The sequence below is a fragment of the Pygocentrus nattereri genome, chromosome 10 (genome assembly GCF_015220715.1).
Source record: "Pygocentrus nattereri isolate fPygNat1 chromosome 10, fPygNat1.pri, whole genome shotgun sequence".
Lineage (NCBI taxonomy): Eukaryota > Metazoa > Chordata > Actinopteri > Characiformes > Serrasalmidae > Pygocentrus > Pygocentrus nattereri.
Window position 1 is genome coordinate 4,429,016 of NC_051220.1, and position 24,772 is coordinate 4,453,787.

Sequence of the window (24,772 nt, forward strand, 5' to 3'; positions counted from 1 at the left end):
TGAGCTCTGCTAAAGCCTGAGTAGACTGATAAATCAATGTGATCGGTTATTAATCTCAGTGTTACTGAGCTCTGCTAAAGCCTGAGTAGACTGATAAATCAATGTGATGATCAGTTATTAATCTCAGTGTTACTGAGCTCTGCTAAAACCTGAGTAGACTGATAAATCAATGTGATCAGTTTTTTGATGCACAATCAAACTATTAATCTTGTCAGCAGGGGATGTGTTTGAATAATAATTCTAGCATTCTGGCTGCTCAAGGGATTGTGGGAGTAGCAGTAGACTGAAGCCGACATTGAGAAAAAATGTTCAATTTCAGAACTTTATTTAAATTATAAGCAAAATATTCATGAAACATGTATTAGAATACATTATGAATACCCTCAGTCAGGATGTGGTTTACACAGATAACTAAGTTTTTACCTTTGGAAAAACTAACATTTGATCTGCACCATAACTCAGGAAAATTTTGGAAGATATGGTCTCCTTTGTACGTATATTTGGAAATCTAAGCATACTCATTCCATGACTTATTTACTTGCCTCTATGTTCCCTTGTTTGTAATTCTATTTGCCCTGCTCAGTTGCTTTATATGTCGTAAACTGCATGGAGTGTGGCCTGATATGTATTATTCATTTTTTTATTGTTATTTATTTTTAGCATTTTTTTTCCTTCTTGTTCTATTTTATACATGCATCCCTGGAAAAATCCAATAAAAAGATAATAATAATAAAAAAAAAATACATTACTGAATACATATTGGACAGCATATTCAGTGTATTCAGTGTACAGTGTATTGCGTTTCAATACCCAGCTCTAATGGAAGTTCACCAGTGTGGCAGCAAGAAAGCATATTTTAGCTGAAGCAGAAAGTTTGGAAAGTCGTCTTTTCAGCGGAAAACATGCTATTTTTTCTGGAGGAAAAGCATTATCTGATGAAAGCTTGATATTGACGTCCTGCACCCTGTCCTCGGTTTGTGTGTGTGGTGATGCTCTTGCCCCTGAGCTGTCAGTTTGTCACTCTGTATGCCAGCCTATGGGGATGACTGCTTTAGAAATGTAAAAGTTTGTATAGATGCCGTATTTACCTTGTGTTGGGTTTGCGTTTGTGGAGTTGCGTTTCTCGAAGCCCCAGAGAGGCTTACTCTTATCATCGCTGTCGGCTTTGCTGTGGTTCTGCCGTGGCCTGTAAAGATTTCTGCTGGCAGAGGATTACTCTGTGCCAATAGCTCCAACATCTCTCCGGACATGCTCCCATTTATTATTCATCCTGCAGGAGATACGGCATTCAGCCCACCAGGATGAAGGACCAGGGCACCAAAATGGCTCCGCAGCTCCAGTATAGCGATGCACTGTTAGTGATACACATTAAAATGAAATAAAAATTCTTACTATTGCTTTTAGATGCATTTACCACACTGTGTGATTTGTCATGACTTACAAATATTTAAAGGGGATTCTGGCCTACAATGAGCTCATACTTTCAAACACTGTGGGATCTGTCATGACAGTTGCTGCTAATGGTAACTTGGCACTGTGATTATCTGTCATCACATCTCTCAACAGCACATGACAATCCTACAAACTAAAATGGGGTTGATGAAGCCATGGAGACCAGCAGGAAGTTCACCCTCTGCCTTTAAAAGTACCCAACAGTCACACCTGCAGTAACTGAACTGTATGAAGCGCTAACTTATAGATTATGACTATACTGCCGGAAAATTTTATTTGTTCCTCAAATCAGATTTTTTTCTGACCAACCAGTGTGTGCAGACATCACAAATCTACACAATATTGCTAAAAATTTTCACTCCCCCATCCAAATCATTGAATTCAGGTGTTCCAGTCACTTCCATGGCCACAGGTGTATAAAGCCGAGCCCCTAGGCCTGCAGACTGCTTCTACAGACATTAGTGAAAGAATGGGTCGCTCTCAGGAGCTCAGTGAATTCCAGCGTGGTGCCGTGATCGGACGCCACCTGGGCAGCAAGTCCAGTCGTGAAATTTCCTCGCTACTAAATATTCCACAGTCCACTGTCAGTGGGATTATAACAACGTGGAAGCGATTGGGAACGACAGCAACTCAGCCACGAAGTGACGTAAAATGACAGAGCGGGGTCAGCGGATGCTGAGGGGCATAGTGCACAGAGGTCGCTGACTTTCTGCAGAGTCAATCACTACAGACCTCCAAACTTCACGTGGCCTTCAGATCAGCTCAAGAACAGCGTAGAGAGCTTCATGGAATGGGTTTCCGTGACCGAGCAGCTGCATCCAAGCCTTACATCACCGAATGCAGTGGTGTAAAGCACCACCACTGGACTCTAGAGCAGTGGAGACGTGTTCTCTGGAGTGACCAATCACACTTCTCTGTCTGGTAATCCGATGGACGAGTCTGGGTTTGGTGAGGAGAACAATACTTGTCTGACTGCATTGTGCTGAGTGTAAAGTTTGGTGGAGGGGGGATTATGGTGTGGGGTTGTTTTTCAGGAGTTGGGCTCGGCCCCTTAGTTCCAGTGAAAGGAACTCTTAAAACTTCAAGAGATTTTGGACAATTTCATGTTCCCTACTTTGTGGGAACAGTTTGGCGACGGCCCCTTCCTGTTCCAACATGACTGCGCACCAGTGCACAAAGCAGGTCCATAAAAACACGTATGAGCCAGTTTGGTGTGGAAGAACTTGACTGGCCTGCACAGAGTCCTGACCTCAACCCGACAGAACACCTTTGGGATGAATTAGAGCAGAGACTGTGAGCCAGGCCTTCTCGTCCAACATCAGTGCCTGACCTCACAAATGTGCTTCTGGAAGAACGGTCAAAAATTCCCATAAACACTCCTAACCCTTGTGGAAAGAAGAGCTGAAGCTGTTGGGCTGACATCATATTAAACCCTATGGATTAAGAATGGGATGTCACTGAAGTTCATATGCGTGTTAAGGCAGACGACCAAATACTTTTGCAATATAGTGTATCTGCATAGTTGCTGTAGTAACAGCATAGGCGTCAGTAACTATGTAACATAGATGCAGGAGAGATGGAGATGCATCATCTCAGCCTCCTAACTCTGCTGAAATCTCTGCCATAAGAATCTTTAGTGCTGTTCTTGAATCCCAGCACTCCCGTTACTCAAAATAAGACAATGTCATTGATATTTATGTTGTAAGTGATGCAAAAGACAAGTTTTGTGTGGCCAAGCTGAGATGCATCTGTAAAAAATCCCATTTGAATCACATTTCAAACCACCTCCACATGTGGATTGGATCCAGAATATGGTGCAGAACTGGGCCTGAAAACAGCCTGATGTTCTGAGATGTTAGCTAGCCAAAGTTTGTTATTTGAGGCTGAACCCAGTAAAGTGCAGGATCAAAGCAAACAGTGACTCTGCACATGAAAAGGCCTGTAGAGACGTGTTAGTATGACATGACCGGTCACTGTAGTTAGCCACTCGGGGGCCTAGTTGCATTCTGTCAGTGAGCCAGCCGCATTTTTTTGGGACATTAAGCTACAACTTTTGGGGGTGTACCACCAACACTGGCCTACGACGTTATTTGTCGTGCTGTGGTTATTCTGTGGTGTAACACTGCACCCCTCAAACATTACTAGTTTGACAGAATTCATCATTTTCTATCCTTTTTGTGTTTATATCCATAATTTTTTGCCTGTTTTCTCTATTTTGAATATTTTATGCCAGTGGTAAAATTCTCTTCTCATATGGCTTTTGCATTATTTTGCTATCCAGTGTCAAGCAGAGGACGATGGGTTCCCCTTTTAAGTCTTGCTTCCTCTTAAGGTTTTTTCTGTTTTTTGCTCTTAGGGAGGTTTTCCATGCCACTGTTGCACAGCCTTGCTTATGGGGGCTTGGAACCATAGCGCTATATAAATGATGTTTGACTTGACTCGACCTTCACTACAATACCCAGCATGTATTGCACAAATATAGCAGAGGTGTCAAATCCAGGTCCAGAAAGTAAAAGTCCTTCCCAGGATTTTGTTCCAACAGGTTGGACAGCTCTGCTGGTGGTGTGATCTAACTAGAGAAGCCAGCCTGTTGGAACAAAATCCTGGGAAGGACTTTTACTTTCTGGACCTGAATTTGACACCTCTGCGATATATGTAGCCAACGATTGGGAGGCCAGTAAATACAGACGGCATTATTGATAAGTGAATTGAATATTTGCTTTTTAATTGCTCTCATGATGTGTGCAGCAGAGAGGGCCATTTTCACTGATCTCTGTCACAAGTGAGAGTTACAGGAAGTCTGTAACCCTGTGGTGACGCAGGACTCAAACTTTTCAAAAGAATAAAAAAAAAAACACAGGATGATGCTCTTTGAGGTGTTTCCCCACCCCCTCAATTTCAGATTTAAGTCCGGCCAGCCTGGCTTATATGTCGCTGATATGGTGCTAATCACTACATTGCTCATAGTTAATGATGTAAAGCACTTTTTAAAGATGATCTTAACTCACATTTTATCATATTTCTCAAAATCAGAATAAAGAGACACAACATGTGGTGGTGGACAGTAACTAAGTAAATGTAATTAGTTTCTGTACTTAAGTATTTTTGGTGTATCTGTACTGAAGTTTCTCTATTCTGGGCGACTTTTTCCTTTCACTCCACTACATTTCAGAGTCTAATATCCGACTTTTTCCTCCTACATTTTGAGAAATCTGTCGTTCCTTTTGGTTTCTGTGTGTATAAAAACGTAACATGTCAAAACGAAAGAAGCGCAAAGCCAGAGCACCAATCAGGGCCCAGTGGTCACTTTGTTTAGAGCTGGTTTTGACCTGTTGGTCATACCGACCCAGTGCAGCACGCGGTTCAACGTCAGCGCAGCAGCGTCAAACTTTGGGAGAGTCTGTTCAACATAAATGATGAACTAACCTAACTTTGTGTAAATAGAGCACAATATAGAAATATGTCCACATATGCAGTCGAGACTGACGCGGCTTTTTTCTGAATTTCTACAAACACCATTTCATTTTATAGTAAATGAGTTTGGGCTGGTTTATGTTTATGAACAGACGCCTACAGATCAACATAGTAAAGGAGCTCATCTGTGATCCTGAGTTTAAAGCCAGTTTTTATTCAACTTAAACTTGGAACTAAGTTGTAAATAAATCTGAAACTGAAACTTTGCTTGTGTGTAAAAAGTGATTTCAGAGCCACTCGGTTCTCCCTGATGGAAACTGTTTACCTTCAGTGTTTTGTGCTTCTGATCATTTTAATAGACGTCAGCGTCACTAATTAATGACGTTCTATTAAAAGACTGGTTTACCAAGAGAGACGCTGGAGGACTTTCACCTGAAATGAGTTCATGAAGCCAGTCTGGTTATAAAAATGATAACAGGACCAGATCAGAGCCAGAATTACTCTTTTAGTACTTTTACTTTATACTTAAGTACATTTGAAGGGAAATACTTTAGTCCACCACTGGATGGTTGATATCTAAGTACTGTGTGAGGTTCTTTCTCTTATTTTAACACTGGCACTTTTCACTAGTTGCTAGCAGTCTGCACAATCATCAACGCCTGAACACGTCTCGTCAACTCCATCACCACAGTGCAGTCACGTCTGTACAGTCTGTAGTGAAAAGGTCCTCCAGGGAAAGAGACTGTGAGGCCAGGTTCATGGATTAGTAGGCCTACTTAGCATTTAGCTTAAGGCAGCCGCTCTGAATCGAAATAAGCCAAAGCAGACCTGAGACGCTCTCATACGCTCCCACCGAGAACTCATGATTGGCACTGTTCCCTTCAGGAACTGAACAGGTGAACAGTAAGAATAAAAAAGAGCAGCATTTTAAAAAGTCTGAGCGATTATGAACGGTAACGAATGACTATGACAGGCACTGATTACTATTCATTCTGCACTCTCTGCTGAACACGTCAAGCCCAGGCTGAGTTTCATACAATGAAACAAGCAGCTAATTGAATGGCTCGCCCTGAGTTCCCTCAGCAGCAGAAGGAAGTGGGGAGGGAGCTGAATTTGGCTGATGTTGTAATGCACATCAGTGTTGCTCGTAGTAAATATTTCATCACATTTCAAACGAACCCAAGTTTCCTGTTAGAGTAAGATCAGGAACATGCTTCTGCTTTAACCCTAGACTTAGTGGATTTCCCTTGTTGCAAATATACAAGCAAAAAAAAAAAAGCACTTGTTAATGCCATTTTTCACCGGGTACGTTTTGTAATACATTACGCTGAGATCTAAAACCACAGGACATGGTTTATCACAAAGGCAGGAGATTTAGGCCCAATCAAATTTCACCCCTCGCCCCTACCACTGAGCCCTTAGCCCTCTGTTCTGCTTGTTCACGTCTAGGGGTGGGTGTCCCGATTCTTGTTGAGATAGAGGGGTGGGGTGAAGTGTTGGGGCTACATGACCCTCCAAACGGAGGTTTTTCAGAGACTCCAGACAGAGAGAAATGAGAAAAGCAGAAAAAGCGGCGAGACTGATGGCGTCTGATCCCTAAATGTAACTAAAGCCCAGCAGTGAGGAGCTGAACTTTCCCCTCCTCTGCTGTCCCTGCAGACGGGCCGGGTCGCCTACAGAGCAGCGCTGGTAGCTGATAATGAAGTGATGCTGTTTATATTTTAATTTGAGGTTTTTCACATTTCGTAGGGTCCAGATTTCAACCACTGCCCCTTATAACTCAGTTCCAAGGGGTTAGGGTGACACTTGAAAACAAGGGGTAGGGGTAAAAATAAGAAATGGGATTGGGCCTAAATCTGGACCTGTAGGAAAGGGGTTCCTCACAGTATAGTTTTAAGCAGGTCATCTTTATTGTCACTTCGGGATATCACTTGCTGAGTTAGCTCAGATTTAGAGCATTCCCACACGTTTTCCTAGGACTATACCACTGCTTTGGGGTGAATTCCCCAAGGATGAGCGGTTCATTTCCTGATGGAAAGATCTCACAAGAGCTCTCAGTATGGAACACAGTGATTATCGCGCTGTTCTTGGCGTTCATATATTTTTGTTACACCTATTCCAATGTCCAAAACTCATTAGCAGCCAGCGTTGTTTGTTTCAGAGTTTGTATATTTCTACTGTTTGGCATGGTTAGAACACGGTGCATCCAATAGCTCTTAGGGGAAACACTGTATTCAGCTGTATTTTGTTCCATCATCTATGTATTATTATTGCAGCGCACCGGACTGGCAGGCTGAATGGAGTGTAATATGAGCTGTGTTCCAGCACGGCACTAATAGAAGAGAAGTGGAGGGTGCACAATGGGATTCATCTATTCATTCACGCTCATCTTGTCCTCAGCTGACCTTTGTGACATTTCCATATCGCAGGATTGCGGGATAGGTGGTTTTCCCTCTCTGTGATACTGTATGTACACCAATCAGCCATAACGCTAAAACCATGTTTTTAATGGACCGTTGCCCATTTTATGGCCATAAAGCCTCCTTTCACCCTGTTCTTCAGTGGTCAGGACCACCACAGAGCAGGTACTTTTTGGGTGGTGGGTCATTCTCAGCAATGGAGTGACACTGACACGGTGGTGTAGTGTTAGTGTGTGTTGTGCTGGTACGAGTGGATCAGACACAGCAGTGCTGCGGGAGTTCTTAAACACGGTGTCCACTCACTGTCCACTCTATTAGACACTCCTACCTCGTCGGTCCACCTTGTAGATGTAAAGTCAGAGACGACAGCTCATCTGCTGCTGCACAGTTTGTGTTGGTCATCCTCTAGTCCTTCATCAGTGGTCACAGGACGCTGCCCACAGGACACTGTTGGCTGGATATGGTGGACTATTCTCAGTCCAGCAGTGACGCTGAAGTGTTTAAAAACTCCAGCAGCACTGCTGTGTCTGATCCACTCAGACCAGCACCACATACACTAACACACCACCACCACGTCAGCGTTACTGCAGTGCTGAGAATGATCCACCACCCAAATAGTACCTGCTGTGTGAGGGTCCATGGGGGTCCTGGCCACTGAAGAACAGGGTAACAGAGTATCAGAGAAACAGATGGACTACAGTCTGTAACTGTAGAACTACAAAGTGCAGCTGTACAGTAAGTAAGGATAATGTTATACTCTTAGGCCTGATCGGTGTACATATGTCAAGAGAAAGTGAAGAGAAACATTTAGAGAAGCAGAAATTTTTCAGAAAATACAATAACAAAAGTGTTTCCAGTCCATTACGATACATCTCTGGCTCTAAAACACCTGTCAGCTACTTATTAAGTCCTTCATGAGCTGAATTGAGGCTCCATTATGGAGTTCGTTTTTTGGATCAATTGAGTGGAACATTGTCCACAGTGTGTTACAGTAGCGCACAAACTGAAGCATTAGCATATGTAAAGAGGACACTGAGTGTGTGCCAGTTTGAGACAGAGACAGGCCTCAAGGCCAGCTGTGGTCTGTCACGTGCAGACGCGACCGGAGATGAGGGGAACAGAGCTAAAAGAAGGGTAGCAGAGAGGGAAGAGGGTGAATATGCTGTTTAATTCCCTGTCTGTGTATGCTTTCGTGTGTGTGTGTGTGTATGTGTGTGTGTGTGTGTACGTGGAAAAGAGGGAACGGAAGCATGAGTGTGGCTGTATGGGACATTTCTCATCTGTTTAATGTTTGAATTGCGTATCACTGCTGTCGGAAGAAAACCTCGTATCTCCAAAATGGTAACTTTACAGGAGAAGGAAAAAACCTACTTCACTTTTAATTTAAGTCAATGGAAACAGACGTCTTTCCAAGCCATTTTGGGCCATTTCTTTTGGTCCATTCATCATGAAATTTACATACAATGTAAAGAACAACAGCCATTTTCAAATTATGTCAAAAATGGAAAAATGGAGATCTTTACATTTATGGCATTTTGGCTGACGCTCTTATCCAGAGCGACTTACAGTTTGATGAGTAGGCGAAGGTGGTGTTAGGAGTCTTGCCCAAGGGCTCTTATTGGTATAGTGTAGGGTGTTTGCCCAGGTGGGGGATTGAACCCCAGTCTACAGTACAGAAGGCAGAGGTGTTACCCACTACACTAACCAACCACAGACATCATTTAGGAGCAGTTGTTTAGCCACCAGGGTATGTAGACGACAAATTACCACAAACTTATAAGTGTTGATCTCTAGAAACAGTAAGTATATTCACAGGTTTCAAACTGTGTAATTCACTGATACTCATGTAGGACGTTTCTACCTAATCATTAGCAACAACAGCAGTTTTTTTTCTCAGGTTTGCAGATGTTTTGATCATACTAATTACTTCACACAGATTCAGATATGCTATTTTTATTTGATGGGCTGACAGAACATAATCTGCAAGCTGAGATCGAAGCAAGCGTATCTTTGCTGATGCATCTTCATGTCTTGATCATTATGCTATGTGCATATTTGAGAGACACCATCTGATTATCATAGCGTTTCTGTTTTAGCGAGTGGTGCGTGGACGACCCCTTTGGCACACGTCAGTCCCACATAAATCAATGCATCCCCACTTGTAGTTTGAGCAAGTTAGTCTAGCAGGTGTAATAGAAATGAAAACAAGAAACAAGAACATGACAGAACAGTCTTACCTGGTTATCTGGTCAAAGTCGATGAAGAAAGCGGTCTTAGACTCCATTTCCCATGTCCAAGAACCTTTAGCCTTCACGCTAACCCTAAGCTAACATTAGCCTCTGGTGGTAACAAGGAAAGTGAATCAAAAAAAAAAAAAAAGAATAAAATCATAAAGACTTGAGAATAAAGTAGAAGGAAAAACTTCAGCTCCTCACTGCTGGGCTTTAGTTACATTTAGGCATCATACGACTTCAAAGAGGGGGGCAATTATTTATTATCACCCCCCCTAATTCTTCAGTGATGTGAAGCTGAAGTCAGAGATTCTCCAGATTCTAGTTAGAATTTTCCCGTTCCACCTTAAATGGAGCAGCAGTTACATTCTGGCGCTTCAGGCGTCAGAACTGCCGGACTATTTAAGGTGGAACGGGAAAGTTAGTGAACTAGCTATGAGACATTCGCATGCTATTAGTGATTTTTTGTGCTTGTTATGAAGAAAAACGCCCAAAATCCACTGAAACCACATTAAACTAAGATAAAACAGTGGTGATCGTGATTTTTTTAACAGAGAAAATTCTCACATTTGTGGGTTCTTTGGTCTCTTGTTCTCCGTCTTACCGGTTTTTCTGTTTTTCTCATGTCTCTCTGTTTGGAGTCTCTGAAAAACCTCAGTTCGGAGGGTCATGTAGCCCCAACACTTCACCCCACCCCTCTATCTCTACTAAAATGGGCACACTCTACCCCTAGACGTGAGTGCACAAAACAGAGGGCTAAGGGCAAAGCAGTAGGGGCGAGGGGTGAAATGGGACTGGGCCTAAAGGTAAATGCTGTCCCCAAGATTTCACTTAGGCCCTCCAAATATTCAGAAATGGCACAGGTTTGTACCAGACAGTGAAGCAATGGACAGTGTATGGGGGGGGGGGGGGGGGGGTGCGTACCTGAGTACAGGAACCACAAGAGGAGTTAGCGCCAGTGTACCTGCAAACAAAAGCATCTCCATTAAAAGTGTGCGTGAGTGATGGAGTGAGTTTAGGGGCCATGCTGACGGTAGAGGTGTGTGTGGGTGTACGCGACCACAGGAGCTGACATTTCAGATTTATGTAAGAAGCACTTTAATGGCACCGTGCACTTAAAAGACGATTATGATAATTGCTAACGAAGCCTCGCAATTGGGCTGACCACGGTTGACACACACCGCCGAGGTAAGAAGCTCTGAAATTACCTGAGAAGAATCCGAGACATTTAAACGAATGTGTGTCGTCACGACAAGATCACAGAGCGCACAGGCATGAAATTGCCGTTGCTTTGAATGAGAAACAGACGGGAGAAGTTGGTGTGTGAAACAATATGAAACGACCTCCTTTTCTTTGTGGAAGTGAAAACTGTGTTTGACAAACAAAGCCTTTCGGTTCTGTGTGCGTGTGCTGAAGTGTAACCGAATGGAACACGTGCAATACAACGGCACACTTTCAAAAGAATAGCTTATCGAAATTGGTGCTAATTGTGTGACTCTGATCCTCCTTTTACCTCAAATGTAACTGATCTAGATGTTTGGTGTTCAAAGTTTGCTTCTTCAGTTTTTATGATATATACTGACCACTTCAATAAGGACACCTCCATGTTTCTATGGTCATCAGCTCCACTTACTGTATAGCTGCACTCTGTAGCTCTACAGTTACAGACTGTAGTCCATCTGTTTCTCTGATACTCTGTTACCCTGTTCTTCAGTGGTCAGGACCCCCATGGACCCTCACAGAGCAGGTACTGTTTGGGTGGTGGATCATTCTCAGCACTGCAGTAACACTGACGTGGTGGTGGTGTGTTTGTGTGCATTCATACAGGAGTTGAAAACATTAGCAGAAACTTTATGAACTCCTTAAGAACTCTTTATGAACTCTTAATAAACAGATCTCTGTAACTTAGCTTGCGCTTACCTTTGAGCGCTTGGAGATTTTGATCACTTTAATGTTGCTGAAAAAGCTGCTAGTTGCTGGGACACATCCAATTCATCATCTTGGTTGTCATCATGCCAACAGCAGAGAGGACTGTGATTGGTCATATTGCCAGTGACTAAAATAAGGACACAATTTCGCCACATGAGAAATTGCATTTCATGTGCAAGATATCACCAAGTATACACACGGTCAAATTTGTCATAGTCCGAGTAAACGTGTAAAGGTGTGATCGTCTTAATTCTGGTGTTCAAGTATTTGTTTAAAAACAAAATAGGAAAAATAGGTTAACAGTGTAGTAGAAAAAACAAAGCAAAACCAATGGACTTCACCTGTAGGAAATGTTTTTATTTCCCCGTGTCACAGTGTCACGATTGGCTCCTCCCAGTCTCCTCATGTCCTTGTGTTCACCTTTGTCCTGTCCATGTGCTCGTGTTTACTTCCTGGTCTTCCGTGTGCATTTGTTTTGGTTTTTCTGTCCTGCCCCCTTGTTTGGTTACTCCGCCCCTGATTGTTCCCACCTGTGTCTTGTGATCCCTTGTTAGCCCTTGTGTATATAAGCCCTGTGTTTGCCTTGGTCTGTGTTGGTCTTTGTTGTTTCTTGTTCTGGTTGTACTGTTTGATGTTTGGTTTTCCGGCCTCCGTTGTTTGTTGATCCTGTTTTCATTTTGTCATGTCTGTCCCTCCTTCTCTCCGTGTTGGCTGTTTGACCCTGGACCGTTGTGACTATGACCCTGGATTTGCCCCTAATAAAAGTCGCTTATCTCAGCGTATGCGTCCGCCTCCTCGCTCCACCACATAGAGGAAATACTACAATGGTATTTTTGGGACACTGTAAAAAATAATGATACTATACATTGAGAGTAAATGTATGATATTTTGAGATTAAAATCATTTTTTTTTAGAATAAAATCATAATATTTTGAGAATAAAGTCGTAAAGTTACAAGAATAAACTTGGGATATTTTGAGGTTAAAGTAAGCTATGTGTAGGGGGGCTGCCATAACGCACTGGGGCCTTGGTGGCTGTACTGGCGAGGATGAAGATGCCGAGTGTATCTAACTCGCTCCTCCAAGATCGATCATTTTATCACTCTCATTGTCTCTTGTGAAATTACATGCCCTCTTTGAATGGCACGGAGGCGTAATCCCCAATAGCCGTGTAGATTATAGAAAAGATGAAAACCTCTACCGAGTCCACCTGGTTCTTTCCTCTAAATAAACGGTTTCCTGCTCAGCCGTTTCTTATGCTAATACCAGGCTGGTACTGATGTGCAGGAGAGACGGGGAGACTGAGTATTTCTTTATGAACGAAATCGATACGAATGTTTAACTCTACCAGCTCCTCTATGTCCCTCCTTTTAACATGAGGAGGTTGTTACCTTCCTTTTACAAACCCTTTGGCCACAAGATTTCAACTTTATTCTCAAAATATCATACAGTACGACTTTTTATCTCAAAATGTTACAACTTTAGCCTCAAAGTCTACAATTTTTAATTTTTTAACAGTGGCCCTAAAACACCATCATAAGATACTGAGGCTGCCTCTTCAGATGAGCTAATGAGCTAAAACTACAGCTCACTGCTTGTTGATGAGGATTAATTGGGACTTACGCTCCAAAATCTTTGATTTTTCTTAAATGTGTTCTTGAAAAAGGTCAGAAGAAAAAGTGTACGTCAGATTCAAGTTCCGTTCGTAACCCGCAGAACTGTTCGCACCGTCGTGCTCTTGAGTGTGTGTAGATTCTGTTCTTACCTAAGAACAAATCCCAGATAGGAAAATGTCGTCAGAATCTTCGTGAAAACTGCATAAGTGGGTTTAAAGAAGAAACAAAACTAATTCCATCTCCCTACCTTTTTCCAAGTAAATGACCGCCTACCTTTCCGGCCGGACGCTGAAGGACGACTGACTGTCGAGCTCTCCTGCTACCCGGTTCAGAGCAGCTGCCCACGCCCCAGCTACCGCCACCTGCCTTGGACTAGCTGCCCACCCTACACTGAAGTTTTCATAGACTCCTAGCTGTTACTACTACTAATACTACTGCTATTAATATTATCGTTTGTAGGTAGTTTGACCAGAGGAAGGTGGGTCCCCCCTTGTGAGCCTTGGTTCCTCCCAGGGTTTCTTCCTCAGCTCTGGGGGAGTTTTTACTTGCCACTTTCGCCCCTGGCCTGCTGGGGGTAAAACTGGGGGTTTTACATTCATGTTAAAACTTTGTCTTTACTGGAACCCCCCTTCTCCCCCTATCACTCAACATCTGGCAGTTGGTGCCTAGTTAGCACTAAAATTACACCACTCACCAACACATTTCACTGGACAGTTGAGGCATAAAATTGCCATTTGATTAAACAGCCTTTTGTATGCTTGCATGTCAAGCGGTCAACTATGACACAACTACAGAAGCAAACTTGGGCCTGTAAACACATTTTGGCTTATTGACTGCATTTGACAGATTGAGAAACTGTGAACATTTTAATATTCTGTTAAACTTTTCCTTTAACAGTACACATACCCATCGAGTGACTCCTTCAGTCTCTCCGGTGAGTGATTATCTAAAAAAATCCTAATTCAGAAAAGATCCCATATGGAGAGAGATGATGGACTGTTATATAAGTCTAATAATGCCGAGTTATTCATTTCAGTGCTGAACAGGTCTCCCAGAGAGCAGGCACACACACACACACACACACACACACACACACACACATAATAAGAGCTATTAGAGTGCGTGGCAGCAGGCTGAATAACAGCGGCTAATTACTGCAGCCACTTATACCATACACATACAGGTATAGACTCTCCCCAGCTGTCAATCAAACGACGTCCCGCATCGCAGGCCTCTTTGGAGCCTGCTCATTTGGGTGAAGTGTAGGAGAGCGGACAGAAGAAAGAAAAGGCAAGAAAGAAAGAAAAATCTTTTGCTTTTTCATCTGAAAAGAAAAACTTTTATATAAAATTACATCACCTTCGACCCGCTGTCCTCAAGATAGACAGACAGACAGACAGACAGACAGACAGACAGAGAGAGAGAGATAGATAGATAGATAGATAGATAGATAGATAGATACGGAGAGGAAGTCAAGCTCCTCAAAGAGTGGCGTGCTGCCAACAACCTCTCCCTCAACGTCAACAAAACCAAAGAACTGATTGTTGACTTCAGGAGGGGAAGTAGAGAGCATGCACCACTGAGCATCGAGGGGATGAACAGCTTCAAGTTTCTTGGTGTCTACATATCCGAGGATCTCACCTGGTCACTCAACACGTCCCACATCGTCAGGAAAAGCCAACAACGCCTTCACTTCCTCAGAAGGTTAAAAAAAGCCAACCTGCCACAACAGCTCCTCTGCAGCTTCTACAGAGCCACAGTGGAGAGCATCTGGACAAGCTGCATCACCGTCTGGTACGGCAGCGCCACTGCTGCTGAACGCAAGGCCCTGCAGAGGATGGTCAAAACTGCTCAGCACATTACCACAGCTGTCCTCCCACCCATAGAGGACATATATGACAACCGATGTGAGAGGAAAGCCACCGACATATCCTCGGACCCCACACATCCCCGCCACCCCTTGTTCCGACCTCTGCCATCCGGAAAGAGGTACCAGAACATCTGAGCCAGAACCACCAGGTTCAAGAACAGTGTCTATCCCCGAGGTGTCAAACTGGTCACACCAGCAGTTTCGACCTGAGCTTAACAACAACAATACAGTCTGTTACTGACCAGCCTGACCACCCAGCACACTACACACTGAGCTCCACCAGCTCAGAGGACTGTTTGCTGTGCACTTCATCTCTGACGAAGCCTTATTTCTAGTATATTTATACTGTAACTGTTTATTTAAGATGTTACCTGAACATTATGCTGCTACTCTCTACCTGCACTGTACACTTTATATACAGATCACTGTTTACACCACTAGTATTTCTGCATTTACTGTACTGCAATTCACTATGTACATTTCTGTCTATATACCTGATACCCTGGAATATCTGACTATGCACATACTGTCTATACGTCCAGTACACCTGTTATAACCTTTGCCTATGCACTGTTTGCTATTTATCTTTTATTACTGCACTGGAAAAGTAGCCCAATAGTTTTTTCGCTATATTGTAGTACCCTGTATTGTATAATGACAAAGTTGAATTGAATTGAATTGAATTTATATATTATATATTATAGTTTTTATTATAATATCTCTCTATCTTTGATATCCTGCTGGATTTTACTCCACAGTATTGTAATCTGGATCGTAATCTGGACACATAAGTACATCTAAAACTAGAAACTTCTGAATTTCATGAAGAATATTTCTATGAGTACTGTAGCCTCTTTGTATTTTTCTTTCTTTATTTCTTTTCTTTTTTTCTGTTTTTTTATCATGCTTTTTTCTTTTTTGTCTCTATTTCTTTTTTTCTTTGTCTATCAATCTTTGTATCTTCTTTCGTTTTCTTCGTTTTTTCTTTCTGTCTTGTTTTTTTCTTTCATCTTCTAGTTTCTTTCTGTTTTTGTTTATAATTCTCTTTTTTCCTTCTTTTTCTTTGTTTTTTTTTCTTTCTGTCTGGCTTTTTATTTCTTTGTATCTTCTATTTTCTTTCTTTCTTGTTTCTATTTCTCTTTCTTCTTTCCCCTTTTCCTTTTTCTTCTCCTTCTCCTAATGCAATTCAAACAGCTGGAACAACTTAACGTTCAGACTCCTTTCGAAATGTCTTTTTGTGGAAAATGACATAATAATAAAACACTAAACATTTTTTTTGCTGTCTGTTTTTCATTTTATAACTTTTAAACATTAAAAAATATTGTAGGTCGATTAGAGATTGACATTAGAGTTGTTTGGTGGAGTCCTAAGACAATGCCACTGCTGGTGATGTCATAATGCCCTGGCAGTTGATTGGCTGAGCTTGTTTACATGTTTACTGCACACTGCTCTCCTTTTTGCCTTCTCTTTTTCTATCTTCTATCACTCACCTTCTTCTTTTTTATCTTTGTCTTTATTCCTTTATTTTTCATTTTCATTTTTGTTTACTGGCTTTCTCCACTTTTTTCTTTGCGTCTTTCGTTCACTGATTTTACAGAGGGTTTGAAGGCGAATTCTTGCCTTGCAGGCACTGTATTTCCTTCAGGATCCACAAATTTACTTTAAATTTTTGGAACATTTTTTGCTGTTGAGTCTGATACAGCTGTAGATTCTATTTTCCCACAATCGTCACAACTGTGAGCAAGACAAAAACCAACAAAACTTATATTTCTACTAACTTTTCCATAACGTTTTATGAAAAGGTGGTTTGCATCACAGGCTAAAATTCCTATATTCTCAAAGCTGGAAAAAATGTGGGATTAAATAGTTTGCATTAAGTTGGCATTTAGATCATTTTTTTCCACCACGGGACCCAATAAATTGTCTTTAAACACTTCAAACTTGTTTATAATCTGCCGGGAACTGTGTCAAATGCACAATTTGTCTCTCATCTCCTAAAAAGCTGCCAGTTCGGAGAAGACAGTGACATTTCCTAGCACTTAGCGAGGCTCGTTGAAGCGTTCGGCTAATGGAAAGCGAGTCACGTTCCAGCTCACCTGCTGCAGAAAGAGAATGATTATGTTCTTATACATTGGTGCACCCATTAGCCAGTGGTAGGAACTCTAAATCACAACAAGAGCTGTGTGAAATCTTCGTTCCTCGTGGTTACGTGCCATGTTTATAATGGACCAGTGCTGGTTATGCAATTTTATGGAAAGGTTCAGCTGGTAAATGTGCAGTCTGCTGTGAAATAATCTGGAAAGGCAAAGTTTCAGCATCCGGGAATCCAGTTCCCTGGAGTTTCCCACAGGGCTGGATGTGGCTCCCGGGCCAGATGGCCATCTCCACCCCTACTTAACCACCATCTCTGGATCAAAGGAATGGAAAAATGACCTGATGTCCCTTGGTATTACAAAATAAACTCGCACAGCAGCCGCGGGGCAGTTCGTCTCCATTGGATACTCTGATGCAGGGTCTATAAAACTTCAGAAAAAGGCTTTGTTGACACAAACCACATTGTGGTTGTACACACAACATTTAGCAGTCTGCATTGTTAATAGCTGGCCACCAGTGGTGTAATTAGTTACTGTACTTAAGTATTTTTTTGTGTATCTGTACTTTACTTAACTTTTTCCATTCTGGGCGACTTTTTCCTTTCACTCCACTACATTTCAGAGTCTAATATCCGACTTTTTCCTCCTACATTTTGAGAAATCTGTCGTTCCTTTTGGTTTCTGTGTGTATAAAAACGTAACATGTAAAAACGAAAGAAGCGCAAAGCCAGAGCACCAATCAGGGCCCAGCGGTCACTTTGTTTAGAGCTGGTTTTGACCTGTTGGTCATACCGACCCAGTGCAGCACGCGGTTCAACGTCAGCGCAGCAGCGTAAAACTTTGGGAGAGTCTGTTCAACATAAATGATGAACTAACCTAACTTTGTGTAAATAGAGCACAATATAGAAATATGTCCACATATGCAGTCGAGACTGACGCGGCTTTTTTCTGAATTTCTACAAACACCATTTCATTTTATAGTAAATGAGTTTGGGCTGGTTTATGTTTATGAACAGACGCCTACAGATCAACATAGTAAAGGAGCTCATCTGTGATCCTGAGTTTAAAGCCAGTTTTTATTCAACTTAAACTTGGAACTAAGTTGTAAATAAATCTGAAACTGAAACTTTGCTTGTGTGTAAAAAGTGATTTCAGAGCCACTCGGTTCTCCCTGATGGAAACTGTTTACCTTCAGTGTTTTGTGCTTCTGATCATTTTAATAGATGTCAGCGTCACTAATTAATGACGTTCTATTAAAAGACCAAGAGAGACGCTGGAGGACTTTCACCTGAAATGAGTTCATGAAGCCAGTCTGGTTATAAAAATGATAACAGGACATTAGAGCCATAATACAGTGACCCTTATTGATCCCACAACGGGGAAATTTCACCTCCACATTTAAACCATCCGTGAAGTGAAACACCACATTCACACTACTGAGCACACACACCAGGAGGCAGTGAGCACACTTGCCCGGAGCGGTGGGCAGCCCTATCCGCAGTGCCTGGGGAGCAGTTGGGGGTTAGGTGTCTTGCTCAAGGACACCTCAGTCATGTGCTGTCGGCTCTGGGGATCAAACCAGCAACCTTCCGGTCACAGGGCTGGTTCCCTCACCTCCAGCCCATTTTCAGTTTTTGACATAATTTGAAAATGCATGTTGGCCTTTATATTGTTTGTAAATTTCAGGAAGCATGGAGCAAAATAATTGGCCAAAAGTGTCTTGGTAAAAAGTCTGGTTCCATTGACTTGCATTGAAAGTAGTGTATGTTTTTTCCTAATCCTGTAAAATGACCATTTTGGAGATATGAGGTTTTGTTCCGACAGCAGATATACATATACATGATATATGATAATATAAGATAAGGTAATGTATGCTTGATAGATCTAAATATGTCAGGATCGCATAGACCAGATCAGATCAGGAAGCCCCTCTTTTTACCCATATTGTGCAGCCTTTACTAGCACCCAATGGAATATTTCCATTTTAAGTTGTTCTAATTGAAACCAGCCAGCTGCTCAGCTTTGCTTTAATATCACACAAGCCTCCTGAGGTAACCGAGAGCTCAGCGTTAAATATCAGCTGCTTTGTTTGTTTGTTTCCAGTAAACTCTGCTATTAAAGTCTACTTAACTCCACAGATTTACCCAACTTCTGCTTTTAGGCTCAGGGCCTTTTCCTGAAACTGTTCCATTTTTCACATTTCTTTCCTGTTGTGATTGTAAGATTAACAGCTTGCGGAGTGGAGCGAACACTGGCAGGTCTCCACAATGATTGCTAAAGTTATAGCTTGGCAAAAAGTCTAGTGTACACAGTTCTCCCGTTACCCCATACGCAGTCCGTCAGTGTCGGAAGTTTGCTTCCGTGGCTTTGCCTGGGAGATCAGCTAACAAGCATTCACTCATGGTAGAGGAACCTTCACAGGGTCGTCACCTGGACACAAACGCCAAACTTCTGACTTTCAGAGAGAAGATTTCTAGTAGTGTTAGAGCCTCTTTGGCTTTTCCTTTCTTTTTCTCTTCTTTTCTCTGTTTCTTTTTTCTTTCTGTGTTCCTTTCTCTCTTTCTCTCTCTCTGTCTTTCTTTTTCTGTCTCAGCATTTTCTGTTTTCTCTCTCTCTCTCTCTCTCTCTCTCTCTCTCTTTCTTTCTTTCTTTGTATCCTCTTTCTTGTTTCTTTTTTCTTTCTGTCTTTCTTTTCTATCTTTGTATCTTCTGTTTTCTTTCCTTCTCTCTTTCTTTCTCTCTTTCTTATTTCTTTTTTCTTTCTGTCTTTCTTTTTCTATCTTTGTATCTTCTGTTTTCTTTTTCTTTCTTTGTATCTTGTTTCTTTTTTCTTTCGGTCTTTCTTTTTCTATCCTTGTAACTTCTGTTTTCTTTCTTTCTCTCTTTCTTGTTTCTTTTTTCTTTCGGTCTTTCTTTTTCTATCTTTGTGTTTTTTGTTTTCTTTCTTGCCCTCTTTCTTTCTTGTTTCTTTTTTCTTTGTGTCGGCCTTCTGTTTTTTTTTTCTCTTTTTTCTTTTCTTTTGTTCTTCTCCTAATGAAATCAAAACAGCTGGAACAGCTTAACGTTTAGATTCCTTTCAAAACTTTATTTTGTAGATAATTAAATAATAATAAAGCAATACTGTATTTTTGTTGTCTGTTTTTCATTTTAGAACTTTTATACTTTTTAAAAGTATAAAAAAAGTTAAAAGTTATTAATTAAGAAACTTTGCTTAATAGTTTAATGCTTAATAGTGGTGGTGATAGGAACCAGGAGTCACAATGTCAGGCTGAAGCTATAAGGAGTGTTTCAGCTCCGATTGCTTTTTGAATGAGGCACGAGAGACGGCAGCCAATCAGGGGAGAGGTCATTTACATACATGTGTCTTAAAGAGGTAAAGAAAAGTTGGGAAATGATCATGTAAAGGTTTTTAGAGTATAAACTCACACAAATGCTAGAAGTGGACCTCAGCGGAGAGGAATAAATGCAAGAAAAATGTCAGAATTGGGCATTTAAAGAATTTATTATCCAGAATTTTTGAGAATTTGGTGGAATTCCCCTTTAAATGACCTCAGATGTATGTTATTTCGACATTGCTATATATAAAAGTGGACAAAAGTAGCTTGTATAGCTGAAAAAAAGCAGCAGTTGTTGAATTTTCCATACTTTTTTATACATTTTTTAAAGATAACAGTATTTTTTCATAGTATTAAAAGTTTGTTGTTCTTGAGGACCAACTCCTCAACCTCCTGCTTACCTGAGAACCCCTTGAGTGCTGGTTCAAAAAGCACTACATAGTGGAAATTCCCTTAGAATCCAAATTTCTCTTGAAAGCAAAAACATAAGCAAAGCTAATTCATCGCTGACAAATGGATTAGCCCAGAAGATCCCGTGGGTAAAACGGTTAAACTTACTTGAAAACAGGGTTCGACCACAGAAGTTTGCCTTTTTAAGTTGGAACAGCTCAGCACTTTGCTTCCCAGTGGAGCTGGATGTTTGTATGAATGTGTGTGAAAGGGAGCGAGCCCAGCTTCAGAGCACAGCTGTATTATCTTGAGTAATGACACCTACTGACCAGATCACGCTGTTAGAAGAGGAGCAAGACTGCCAACAAACACAGACGGTAGAGCATCATAATCTATAATCTCAGCTTTAGTTTACACCGATCAGGCGAAACATTCTGACCACCTCCTTGTTTCTACACTCACTGTCTACTTTATCAGCTCCACTTACTGTAGAGCTGCACTCTGTAGTTCTACAGTTACAGACTGTAGTCCATCTGTTTCTCTGATACTCTGTTACCCTGTTCTTCAGTGGTCAGGACCCCCATGGACCCTCACAGAGCAGGTACTATTTGGGTGGTGGGTCATTCTCAGCACTGCAGTAACACTGACGTGGTGGTGGTGCATTAGTGTGCTTTGCACTGGCCTGAGTGGATCAGACAGAGTTTTTAAACACTGTCCACTCACTGTCCACCTCAGTGTCACTGCTGAACTGAGTTTGTACACAGCCCTGGCTCTGTAAATTGGAAATTAACAATGTGTCATGGACCAAGCCTCACAACACATCCCAGCCAATCAGGACAGGAGGAAGGGGAGGGGCTACATCATGAACTCAATGCAGCATCAACAAGTAGAGATGGTCAAGAAAAAGCCAAATAGGATAATATCTAAAGAACAAATACTGAGAAAGAAGTTCAGTCAAGTACGTTTGAACAGTGGAGAGACCTCTGAGAGTTCACGAGGCTGAAGTCGGCTTCTCATTCACATTCTCCCATTCCACCGTAAATTGTGCAGCAGGAAATTCAACCAAGAAGCTGAACATAGCTGCTGCACCATTTAAGGCGGAATGGGAAAATTCAAACAAGAAACAGAGATAACAGAATGTAACTACTACATCAGTTGAGGTAGAACAGGAAAATTCTAACAAGAAGCAGAGGAACTCGAATACAGCCTAACTGCTGCACTGTTTAAGGTGGAACGTAAAGAATTTAAACAAGAAGCTGAAATGTTGGAATGTAACTGCTGCACTATTTCAGGTGGAACAGGAAAATTCGAACAAGAAGGTGAGGTCCTGCAACGTAACTGAAAATTGAAACAAGAAGCTGAGGCACCTGAACATGCCTAACTTCATATAAGATGGAACGGGAAAATGTAAATAAGAAGGTGACTAACAAGAAGCTAAAGCTTCATTGAGAATTGAACAGCATGAGAGGGGTGAGGAGGTTGCTCTGTTTCTGCTTGACAGGTGGACAACATCGACTGGTTTTTGCTGTTTCACAGAACCAATAGGTCAGTATTAGGTCAGTATTACCAATGTTTGTGATAACAACGAGGTAGTTTCACCTCAGCAATTGAAGTGACAGTTTGCTAACCCACAACATAACTAACGTTAGTTACATTACTCACTGTGTCATTGTTTGTTCTAACGTTTGCAAAGGGTTTTATGGCCATGACGATCTAAAAAATAAATAAATAAATAAATAAATAAACTGTTTGTTAGAAGTCCGGCGACCCTGACGGAGAAGCGGCTTAGAAAATGGATGGATGGATGGATGGATGGATGGATGTTTGTTAGAAGTGTTTTTCTTTTGTTGTTGAACATCAACAGTCATTCACCCAGAATCGTACACTGCACCTTTAAATCGAGATTGGATAAACTATATCGGAATCACATCACCTCAATTCCAGAGGTCTATAAATCAAATAGTAAGCTACTGGGTTTTTCATTTATTCACTTGTTCCGTGGGTGACTGTGTGCTGTTTCAATCATTAGCTCACACACAAGAGAACTAATAAAAGGTCTAAAGCTGGTTCAACGAGTAGAGAGTGGAACAATGTGGCATTTGCATCTGGAGTGCATTGTTGTTGTCTCTGAACATGAGATCAAAGAATTGACACAGACAGTAACTCACATCATCACACGGCTTAAAAATCACAGCATATCAATTAGAGACGTATAGTGGTTTTGCATTACTGTGTTAACTTGAACTTGACATTTTTCAAAGCTCTCACTGTGATGCATTCTATTTGGTATTGCTATTACTGTGCACAATGCAGGGTGGCAGTTGGTGTGCGGAGGCCTTTAGAAGAATCACTAGAACACATGGCGAGCAGGTCTAATAGACTAATCTTTCTCAGTTACTTACTTAACTAATTATTATTAAGTGCCATGAAGTCCTTAGTGACTCCTGCCGACCATATGGGTGGTGTTCCTCCCGAATATCCTTTCTCCTGTTGGGGTTTTCAAGCTTCTGAAGGTCTGGTTCATGATTTCTCTAATTGTATCCACCCATCTTGTTGCTGGTCATCCTCTTCCTCTTTACGTCCAAGTTTTCCAAACATAATAGGTTTTTCCACTGAATCGGTTCTTCTCAGAATATGTCCAAGATAAGAGCTTCAGTTTGATTATCTGGGCTTTGAGTGAGAGGCTTGATTTGTATGAGAATACATTTGTTTGTTTTCTTTGCTGTCCAAGGTTCTCTCAAAGCTCTACACCAATACCACAATTCAAAGCCATCAATATTTTTTCAGCTCACTTTTTTACTGTCCAGCTTTCACATTCATAGAGAACCTCAGACAAGACCACAGCCTGGCCAATGTTGATCTTTGTAGAGACAAATCGTATTTCTGGAGTGTTGGATCTCCTGTTGTCAGTCATTAATAACAGGAATCAAAAGCTGTCCACTATTTTCACAACTATTAAAAGTTAATAATTTTAGTCTTCTTTGTATTGAGCTAAATCCCATATTCTTACTCTGTTCTTTGACCTCCCCTTTAAGGACCTTCTGGTCTTCCAGATTTTCTGCCAAGAGTGTTGTCATCCACATTTAGACCTTCTTCCACCAATCCTGAATCCTCCAGTCCTGCTTCTCTTATATGTTCTGCCCCTAGATTGAACAGGCATGGTGACAGTGGGCAGCCTTGTCTAGCTCCTTTGCCAATGTGGAACCAGTCAGTCCATTTTTAGTCCTGACTGTGGCTTTTTCATCAGTGCAGAGATTCCTTAATAAAATTATGAAATGCTCTGGCATTCCCATTTTCCTGAGGACATTCCATAATATTACATGTGTGACACAGTTTGCTGGCTTTGTTGTAGTCAATGAAACAAATGTTGACCTCCTTCTTGACCTCCTTGCCTTTTTAATAATCCATCAAACATATGCAATGATATGTCTTGTCCCTCTGCCTTTCCTGATTTGTATGCCTGGAAGTTCTCTTCCGATGTAATGCTGTAGCATTTGTTGAGTAATCTTAAGCATAATTTTACTGGCATGTGATATTAAGGAAACTATGGTTTTCACACTTTCTTGTCTCCTTTCTTTGGTATGAGGATATAAATTGATCTCTTCCAATCTGCTATCATTGAGTTATTTTCTAGATTTGTTGGTACAATTTGGTCAGTTTTTCAATTGAATCTTCAGACATTGTCAGTACAATGTTATCAATTCCTTTTCTTTCTCATCAATTTCCTTGGCTTTCTGATATCTTGTTCAATCAAGAAGGTTTGCATGCGTTGAAGGAGCAGAGCGCTACGCTGCCTCCTTTCAGGGTCTGCCATGGCAGAAAGGTCTTAGCAGACGTGCCAAACTAAACCTACCACCTTTATTAAACAGCAGCAATACAAGGCAATTTCATTAGCGGATGTTCTGTGTATAGAAGGGAACAGGCTTTAAACCAATCTGCTCCATCTATAAATGCAAAAGAAGCCATATACACACAGGATCCAGAAATGCCACTGCCTTCTCTGGGTCCAACCTTATGTGAGAT

The 24,772-nt window shown here is 41.5% G+C and overlaps 1 long non-coding RNA gene across 1 annotated transcript; it reads right to left on the minus strand.

Annotated features, from left to right (window-relative positions):
* Nucleotides 1-1,161: 1,161 nt before the first annotated feature.
* On the minus strand, nucleotides 1,162-11,660 carry LOC119264142. The gene is made up of 3 exons (XR_005130797.1): nucleotides 11,438-11,660; nucleotides 10,442-10,481; nucleotides 1,162-1,352 (listed from the first exon to the last, which is right to left on the minus strand). It is a non-coding gene; the product is annotated as an uncharacterized LOC119264142 (long non-coding RNA).
* Between the last annotated feature and the right edge of the window lie 13,112 nt (nucleotides 11,661-24,772).